General features: G+C 36.0%; 1 pseudogene; it reads right to left on the minus strand.

Annotated features, from left to right (window-relative positions):
* Nucleotides 1-945: 945 nt before the first annotated feature.
* LOC138395987 (vimentin-like) lies at nt 946-1,959 on the minus strand (annotated as a pseudogene).
* Between the last annotated feature and the right edge of the window lie 7,682 nt (nt 1,960-9,641).

Consider the following 9,641-nt stretch of genomic DNA (forward strand, 5'->3'; position numbering starts at 1 on the left):
ATGTATACATTATGAGGACATACTGTATCTAACAAGATATACTGTTAGACTCTTTGATTCTGTAAAATTAAATTGAAAAAAAAAAATAAAATAAAATAAAATAAAAAAAATAAATAAATAAATGTTGAGGGGACACTCAATACTTCCACAATACCATTACATTTTCCTACTAAATTCACCTTCTTATTTTCTCCTCAAATCTTCAACAAATCCTTGCCTTTCAATATTCATATGATGACCTCTCAAAAACATTCACAGAGAAAACCAGTATAATATCATGAAAACAATATCTCATGTTTCCGCCACCAGTTCTGAAAACCTATCTGCATCTGCACCTACTTACTCAGCCTTATCCTGTTATGAAAGAGAAAGTGTCCCTGCTCCTCAGGCCAGCTCCCACTTGAGCCTAAACCTCTTCTCCTTTCTCCTCAAAGTCTTTGCTCCTGCAATTATATACCTACCCTCTTTTACCTGCATCACCAATGTCTTCCTTTCTGTAGGATTAGCCCACACTTGTCTCAACATCACCCTTCTTTAAAAAACAAAAACAAAAACAAAACTCATCTCTTGACCCCACATTCTCCTCCAGCTACTGATCTAGTTTCTTCTCTCTTGAATCTCCTCAAAAATTGAAACTATTCTTGCTCTCTCCACTCTCTTACCTTCTATTCTCTCTTCAACCCATTCCAAGAAGGCTTCTTTAAATTGTTGTTGTTGTTTCTTGATTTGTTTGTCCAAAGATTTATTGAAGCAGAAAAAAAAATTGGTCAAATATTTGCTGGAAAAAAAGCAGTTATAATGGTATTCAAAATATTTTTTTTAAAAAACTAATATTGCACAATGCTTATTCATAAACTAGATTATGTTTTAAACTTTTTTTCTAAATCTTTTAGGAGTGTTGGTTCTTAAGAATTTAGCGTATTTCTATTCCAAATCTATCTTGTGCTACTGGGAAACTGTAGAAAGGCATTTGATAGCTATATTCCTTAAGATATGGATTTCTTTTTTATTCTTGCTGGTAACATATTGCTGCACTGAATGTGTGCAATTTTCATCAAGATCACTGTAAGACTGAGAAGTTTCATTGATAAAGTGCCCATCTCTAGTTTCAACAATCTTAATAAGAAGAGTCCTTTTTGATTGGCTGTCAACCAGAAGGAGTGAATCCTGAATGGTTTCCCTCAGGTTCTGAGAAGAAAAGTTTGGAAGAGGCAGAGAAATTCTGCTTTCCTCATCTTCCAGAAGCTGTTTAGGTGGCAATCTCAATGTCAAGGGCCATGTACACCTTCCTCAAATCTAGATATTCATGAAGGTGGCAGGCCATTTCTTCCTTGCTATTTTGAATCTCATCTTGCAGGAGGCCAATAGTGTCTTGGTGATTCCACAGCAAAGTTCTCATCTATTTCACACATTTGGGCTTGCAGAGACTTCTTAGTTCCTGTAAGCATGTGGTAGATAAGGGACTGGACCTGCTTCTGATACTCTTTTGACTCCTGCTTTGCCTGGTGCAGAGCATCACTGTCCAGGTTCAAGTAATAGCCTTTGAGGGATCTGTGAACTTGGGCTTGTACCATTCTTCAACTTCCTAAAGGTTCCTAGCAGCTACACTTTCGTACTGATAATACACATTACTCAGTATAGACATGAGATCAAGTTTGGAAGCATCCACATGGATTTGTACTGCTGTTCCTGAATCTGGGCCTGCAGCTCTTGGATTTCATTCTTGTTCAGTTTCTCCAAAAAGGCAGTCTCTTTTTGCAGGGAGTCCACTTTATGCTCAAGGTCATGGAGCACCAAAGAAGCATTGTCAATATCCTGTCTGAAAGTTTGCAGGTAGGAGAATGAGGACTTGGATTTGGTAAATATGACCGTGGAGGGAAGCTGTGGACTGGGCAGCTGTGATGGCACAGTCTGGCAAAGGGAGGAGAGGTGAGCAAGGGCCAGGTGGATGTGGGCCATAGTGTCATGTTACATCCCGTATGTGGAGAACCCAGAGCAGAGCGAGTGGCTAAGCTCCAATAAGATTTTTGTTTTTTCTACTCCCCTAAAATAGCTTTTATCAAGGCGACAAACAGCTTTTATTATATATTGCCAAAGCCCTCAGTTTTCTGTCATTTTCTTTTACTTCCCAGAAGCACTTGGAAAGGTTGGCTACAGCCTCCTTTATAAAATACATACCTCTTTAGGCTTCTGATATTCCTGGTTCCCCTCCCTCACTGCCTCTCCTCAGAAACCTTACCTGAATACTCATCCTCTGTCTGCCAGGTTCTAGATGTTGGAGTGCCTGTGGGCTCTGACTCTACCTTCTCTGCCTGTGCCATATGATTCTTTCCTATGTCTTCAAATACTACCCATATGTTGATTCAAGGTTTTTGTCTAGCATCAAGGTTTCTTCTTTGAGTTCTGGAAGCATCTATTAATACATAATTACCTCTCTTTAATCCCTGAGTGGGCAATAAACATTCTAAACTGTACATGACCATAATACAACTATTGATTTTTCCTACAAATCCATTCTCCCTCAGGCTCTCAATATCTCAGGAAATTAGAAAGTTGTTTAGTCTGCAAAGCTAGATGCCATCCTTGATTATTCTCTTTGTGTACTTTTCTTTCAATGTGTCCCTGAGATCAGTCTTCACTATCTCGAAAATATATCCTAAAATCTGAGCGCTTTTCACTACCTGCACTGCTAGGATGCTGATTTAATCTACTATTATCTCTAAGGTAAACTATTTCTGTACCCCCTAATTGTCTATCTTTCTCTCTACTCCATTCCTACCTCCCTACAATCTATCATATATCAGTTAGAAAGATTTTTCTAAAACATTTTGTACAGATTTATGGTCTACTATAACTAGAGTTATACCACTATTCAAATAAATTCTAAGTACTATATCAGAAGCTTGATGTAAGAGATTTTATTTGATTCATATCTGTACCTTCCCTTTCCCCACAACAGTTACACAGATATTATCTTGCATATTGTCTACTCAAAAAGTGTTTGTGTTATTTAGCTAAACAATAATCTCATAAGAATGATTAGAAGATAAAATGTTTAAAAAATTTGAAATATTAAATATTGCAATTTACTTTTATCTGTGGTAAATGATTAGATTTGGGCACAATGTTGAGTTCTACTCTCTAGTTCCATTAGCCTGGATAATTAATATCTAATCATTTTTGTAATCTATTAAAATGAAATAAAACATTTTTTTATTATTTGATTAAGTACAATACAATTAGTATCTGTAATTTCATGAAAAAGAAATATTATACACATTTATCATTAATCTCTCTATGTCATGCATATATATTTAATTTTCTGTGAGATAGTCTGTTGCAGATTATCATTTTTAATTAACCTCAAAATTAGCCAGTGACATATCCAAAATGCAATGAAGAGTAAACATGTACCCTGTGCTGATTAATTTTATGTTTCAATTTGACTAGGCCATGGGTTACTCAGATATTTAGTCAAACAATATTCTGGATGTTTCTGTGAAGGTGTTTCTGGATGAGATTAACATTTAAATTGGTAGACTGAGTAAAGAAATTGCCTTCCTCAATGTCAGTGGGTAGGCCCCATCCAATCAGTTGAAATCCTGAATAGAACAAAAGTGCTGACCTTCCCTTAAGTAAGAGAGAATTTTTTCTGCCCAGATGACTTGCACCTGGGTCATCAGCTTTTTTCTTGCCTTTGCACTCAAACTAAAACCTTGGCTCTTCCTAGGTCTCTAGCATTCCAGTCGTCAGACAAGAACTACCTCATCAGCTTTCCTCATTCTTAAGCCTTTGGACTCTGACTGGAACTAAACCATCAACACTTTTGGGTCTTTACCTTGCCAACTCACCCTGCAGATCTTGCGACTTACCTGGCTTCATAATTACGTAAGTCAATTCTTTATGTTAATATTAAACAAACAAATACATCTCCTATTGATTCTGTTTCAGTGCAGTGCCCTGACTGATACACATACCCCAAGAATTTTCTGTGGAGTCATGAAAATTGCATTATACTCATCTAGTGATGGTACTAGCTGAAAGAGAAACACGTGTCACCTTTTGAATTGCAGCCTCTCCTGAAAGTTCATGGCAAATGACCTTAGCAGCAGGCAGGATCAACTCTTCACCAGTAGTAAAGGGCTTCTTAGCTTTAGCAATGTGGTTAGCCACTAAGAATGATACTCTCAATGCAGACACATTTGATGAAGTGGTTGCCTTCAATAATTGCTTCTGTTCTTCATGTTCACATTTTTTCTTTTGAAAAATTCCAAAGATTTTTCTTTTAATACAGGGTGCTTGATCTGCATGTGGTGAAGCAGTTTTGAAGGTTTGATGGCTTCGTTGTATAGCTGATAGACACATATTATACAAAGTGGGCTTGGAGAATGTGAATCTCCTATTGCAATGAACTGTAATTTAGGTAGGACTCTTGGTATTTTCTTTTAAATGCAGCTTTCATTTTGTTGGTAGCTTAGAGTCTTCTACTGTCTCATCATTGGATCTTTCCCTCTTTTCAAAGAAGCTCTCCAGTGACATTTGTTTTTTACTCATTTTTTGCTAAGTTTAGCTTGTGGGCTTAATTAACAAAACCGTGACTGAGACAGTTGCACAGTGTGAGAAAGTGACGTGGACAGAAATGCTAAATAAAATAATGGGTGGGCCACACAAGACTAAAATAAGTGTAGGATTCTGACTTAAAGCCTGCTACCAGATGCAGCTGAATTGTCACTTGTCCCTCACTGATAGGGTTTTAATAAGAGTCTGCAAGCGATTGATTTATTATAGTCTCTGTACAGGCAAACGTCTCTGCTAATGATAATCGGTATTTGCAGCCACTCCCCAGCACTAGCATCACCACCTCAGCTCCACCTCAGATCATCAGGCTCTAGATTCTCATAAGGAGCACACAACCTAGATCCGTTGTATGTGCAGTTTACAGCAGGGTTTGTGCTCTTATGAGAATCTAATGTTGCTGCTGATCTAACAGGGGGAGGCAGAGCTCAGGTGGTGGTGGGAGTGATGGGGAGCAGCTGTAAATACAGATGAAGTGTCATTGGCTCTCTGGCCACTCACCTCCTGCTATGCTGCCTGGTTCCTAACAGTCCAAGGACCAATACCAGTCCACGGCCTGGGGTTTGGGGACCACAGTGTTAGGGGATTACTATCATCTTCACTATTGTGTTCATTGTGGGGAGTCTCAATAATAAATCTTTCCTATTGTCAACATCAAGGATTTTAGATTTTTCTTTTTTTCTGTTTTGTATATTTTGAACTTATTTCAAGCTTATCCACCAAACTTTCTGTTTTTCATCATGATATATGTTCTACTCTAAATATAGGTTTAAAATTATTATCCTATTTAAGTATTTCAACAGTGACAACAAAAAGTATAGTTTTTAAAACTTTTATATTATTAGGGAACTTGCTTTTGTAGGAAGTATGTCCAGTAGTATCAAATTTATAATTGGATCAGGAAATTAGGTTGATTTATAGGAGCCAGTTGTTTTTTAGATGCTTAAAATAAAAAATACAGACATTAGTTCATAAGATGACACATTTGTTTAAAAATACAGCTCTGGATCTGCTGTGACTCATGAATAAAGCAGATGGTTTAGCAATAGCCATGTGGGCAAAGGACTTTGGCATAATCTGATATCACTATACTCTATTCATATTGACATGACTACAGTTATAATAAAAACAGGCTTCACCATAATACAAAAATATCAATTAAGTGCTCTTTTTAGTATGGTGTACATTTTTTATTTTTTAATTGATATTTCTTAGAAAATAATCACTATTTAAAGCCAGACCAACCTGAACATTGTACTGTGTCTTCTTATGTAAAAGCAAGGATGGAAATATATATTAGTATTTAAAGTTCTCCAAGAATGATTTGGTTGAACATCACTTGTTTTTTTTAACTTTAGAAATACTACCAACGGTTTTAACTAAGCATCTTAGTTGCACTTTGTGAAATCCTATCAGCATAGGGCAACATAGCTACAAGAATAAAATACTTTACATGTGCCATTTCAAATCCAGCTTTCATTTTGCTGCTAGTGTTTATCTAAATCACATAATACATAAATGTTATGCTCACGTAAATAATCTATTTTCACTAAATGAAAAATCGCCAGTGTGACAATAATGCTCTAGTCTAGGCAAAACCACTAGTTAGCTTGGATTTATTATTTGGCCTTATGTGATATGCTTATGAGTGATATCAAGGTAAAATGAAAGGTCAAAATAGAATATTAATATTTCTATGTGAACTTTCCAGTCAGAAAGTTCCTCTTCTGATAAAGGAAGTGGAGTACAACCCTCCCCATTTCCACATCCTGGCAGGGAATACAGAAACAGGGCTGACATCTCTGACCATAGAGAGAAAAATTGGTATTTTTTAGCACCTAAAGGAGAAAGTTAGACTGCATACAAATCAAATGATAAAGCTGTACTTAGGATGAACTTTGAACAAGTTCATAAACAGGAATTGAAGCTAAAGGCTCAATATAAAGCAGTGACTCTCCTATTACAATCTCATGTGGTACATAGAAGAACATTAGTCAAACCTTAGAAAAGACAAATCCAGCTGGGACCAGAAGAAAGATTATTCTATTAGCACATCTTGTAAAAATTTATCACCAGGTTTATTGTGAAAAGCATCTATAAACTTACATGAGAAAATGGCTATATTGCTTTTAGGAGTTATTTTTATGTATTTGATCTTAAGTAACTAGCACAGTAAAATGTATATTTTCTTAATTTTGTAATTTGAATTTGTTCATTCTGAATGATTTGTAAGGTCCCAAGTTGAGTAGCCATTGTATCTGGAATTCTGGACCAAGTACATTCTACCTGACCACTTTAGTCAATTTTTTAGTATGCAAAATGGATAGTCCCACATAAGAATAGGTCCATAAGCAATATTTATTTATGATCTCAGGGGTGTATTAAAACATGCATAAATGCACGTTCACACATACACATACACCAACTTATAGCAGAGTAGGTTACCATTAAATTCAGTGTGAGTCACCGATATAATCACCTTTACCATTTAGATGTCGGGACCACATCTAATGCTAAAGATTTAAACTTGGAGCAGAAGGCAGCAAGAGAATTATACTCTCAATTTATCTGCATCCTCTTGACCAGGCTAAGACACTGAACTTCTCTGCCAAAGTAATCAAGGCAACAAAGTCACAGTAAGTAGATGAATTTCTAGGTCTCCTCCATATTTTCTCATCTTCTAGTACACCAACTGTTGATCATAAGAAATTTCAGTTTAGATTATCCAAAATTTCTAGTGTACCGAATCCTTTAATAGTATCTTTGGATAATATGTATACTAAATGATGCTGTAAAACAGGCCACGTCTGAGATGGAAGTGGTGCCTGCACATTGACTTTGGGAAATTGTGTTCATGGCAACACTACTTTGCACACTGTACCCTTCCAGACTGTCTCAAGTTAGCAGTGACTTAGAATGTGTAGTATCTGTGAGGAGCAGAGAGAATTCTTTCTAAAGGAGAGATCAGATACAGTGCAGTAAACACCATTAACAATAAATAAACACTGTTCCACTTTGGGATAAATTCAGCTACCATGTACTGAACATTATGAAAATATCTTTCTTATAAACTTTGTGTCATGGTTGTTTTAGAGAAAGCAGCTTTCCTGCTGTATACAGTTCAGCTTTCAAGAAGGTGGAAATTTTACTTCCCCTCTAAAACAAATAAACAGTGAAGTGTTAAGTGAGAGTTTATGGCTAAGAATATCTGTTGATGGTAAAATTTACTTTAATAAAATGTGTCATTTAATTTCAAAATGCTTTTACTTACTGCTTTATGAAAATCTTAGTGATCTACATCGGAGAAATGAAGTGACAAAAAAACTTCAGATTCCATCTTTCGCTATGTGCTGGTTTTGTAGGAGGGTACATGTAAGCTCTGGGATGTATGGTAATGGGATTTTCCATTTGTACTATAAAGCTTGCTAAAAGAAAGGGATCAAACAAAGCTTGTTTAAGCAAAACATTGTTCTAATTTTTCTCTTGAATATGAAACTTCTTAATATAGAATATTTGTATTTTAATTGCAAAAGCATATAGTAAGAAACATCAAAAAAGCTGCTAACTAGAAAAATTTGGAGAGCAGTGAAACCACATTTAAAACATTTTTGAAGTTTTATTCAACATAGGTATATTTGTAGTTTCATATATTTGCAATACAGTTGATCTATACATGAATGTGATCCATGTACTATCATGAAGATATGTTGAGATTATTTTAAATTTTTAATTAAATGTTTGGGTTGGGAAATTAGAAAATCAATGAAGAATGCTTCAAGTTTACATACAGATGGCTATAGTTTTTGAACTAGCTGTAATTAATGATGAGTTAGAAACAAGAAATACTGGTGTTTATTTTACTGTCTTATCTTACAGAAGTTTAGGCTAGTAAAGCTTTTGTAATTCTAAAATGTCCTAGAGTATAACTGAACCAAATTTATGTGCCACATTTGACAGTCATAATCTTAGCATGAAGTTCCTCAGGTTGCTTGTTTAGCAATATCCCTTTTAGCCTAATCCACTTCTCACCGACCACCGTATCTACCCCCTGCTCCTGCCCACTTCCACAGAGATCACCCAAACACATACCAAAGGACTCCTGGAAATATTAATAGCTACTGCAAAGTACAACTAGCTAACATTGGTGGCTAGCATTGCTATAAGTCTTCATGATAAAGTTTATAAAGTAGACACTACAATCTATAAAATGTACATTAAATGTGAGAGTGCTAAAATTTCTGCCAGAATATCCATTTCTTACTGGTTATACACTATGCATGCACATAAAATTTATGGGCATTGGCCAGAAAACCGAAATCTATGAGGGTGTGAAAGGAATGGAGGATGGTGTTTACTGTTCTACAAGCTAAAACTTAATATTCTTGATTACAGGACCATTCTCTGCTTCAAGATCAATGTCTACTCCTAGGGCTGAATACACCTAAGCCCTGTATTAACCTTCTGACAATTATTGACATACTTCTTGGTTACAATAGCTCTTCTGCTGAAAACACCACTCTGATCCCCGGAATCTGCTATTTTTCCTTCCTCTTCTGCAGAGATTTCTCAGTGTGCATTCATTTTGGGGAAGGGGAAGGTGAAAGATCAGGAAAAAAGTTTCTTGGGCTGTTTGAGGACTTTTATCATCACTTGTACTCTTCCTTATGTCAGTTTTCCCCCACCCTCATTCCCTACTCAGCTCCATCCCCAGGCCTAGCCCATTCCCACTTCATTTGAGTTTGCGTATTGTACACAAAGTTTCATATTCCCTCACTTTGATTTAGTTGATACTTTTACAGCTATGGCATTATACATATGTAGATGGCTTTTAAGATGTCTATCATGATTCATATATTCTGCAGAAGTGACGATGAGTTGCCCTTGGATACTCCAAATTGAGGCATTCTATTAGCCATTATTTGTTCAGCTTTTCCTGTCCTAATACAGAATAAGAAAAATATCATGGCACAATCTGGGGCAATGTACACACGAATATTAAGGAAAACATAGATCAAAAATTATAATACATATCATATACTATAACAATAACACTGCCACATTGCCAT

This window comes from Eulemur rufifrons, chromosome 15, assembly GCF_041146395.1.
Source record: "Eulemur rufifrons isolate Redbay chromosome 15, OSU_ERuf_1, whole genome shotgun sequence".
Classification (NCBI taxonomy): Eukaryota; Metazoa; Chordata; class Mammalia; order Primates; family Lemuridae; genus Eulemur; species Eulemur rufifrons.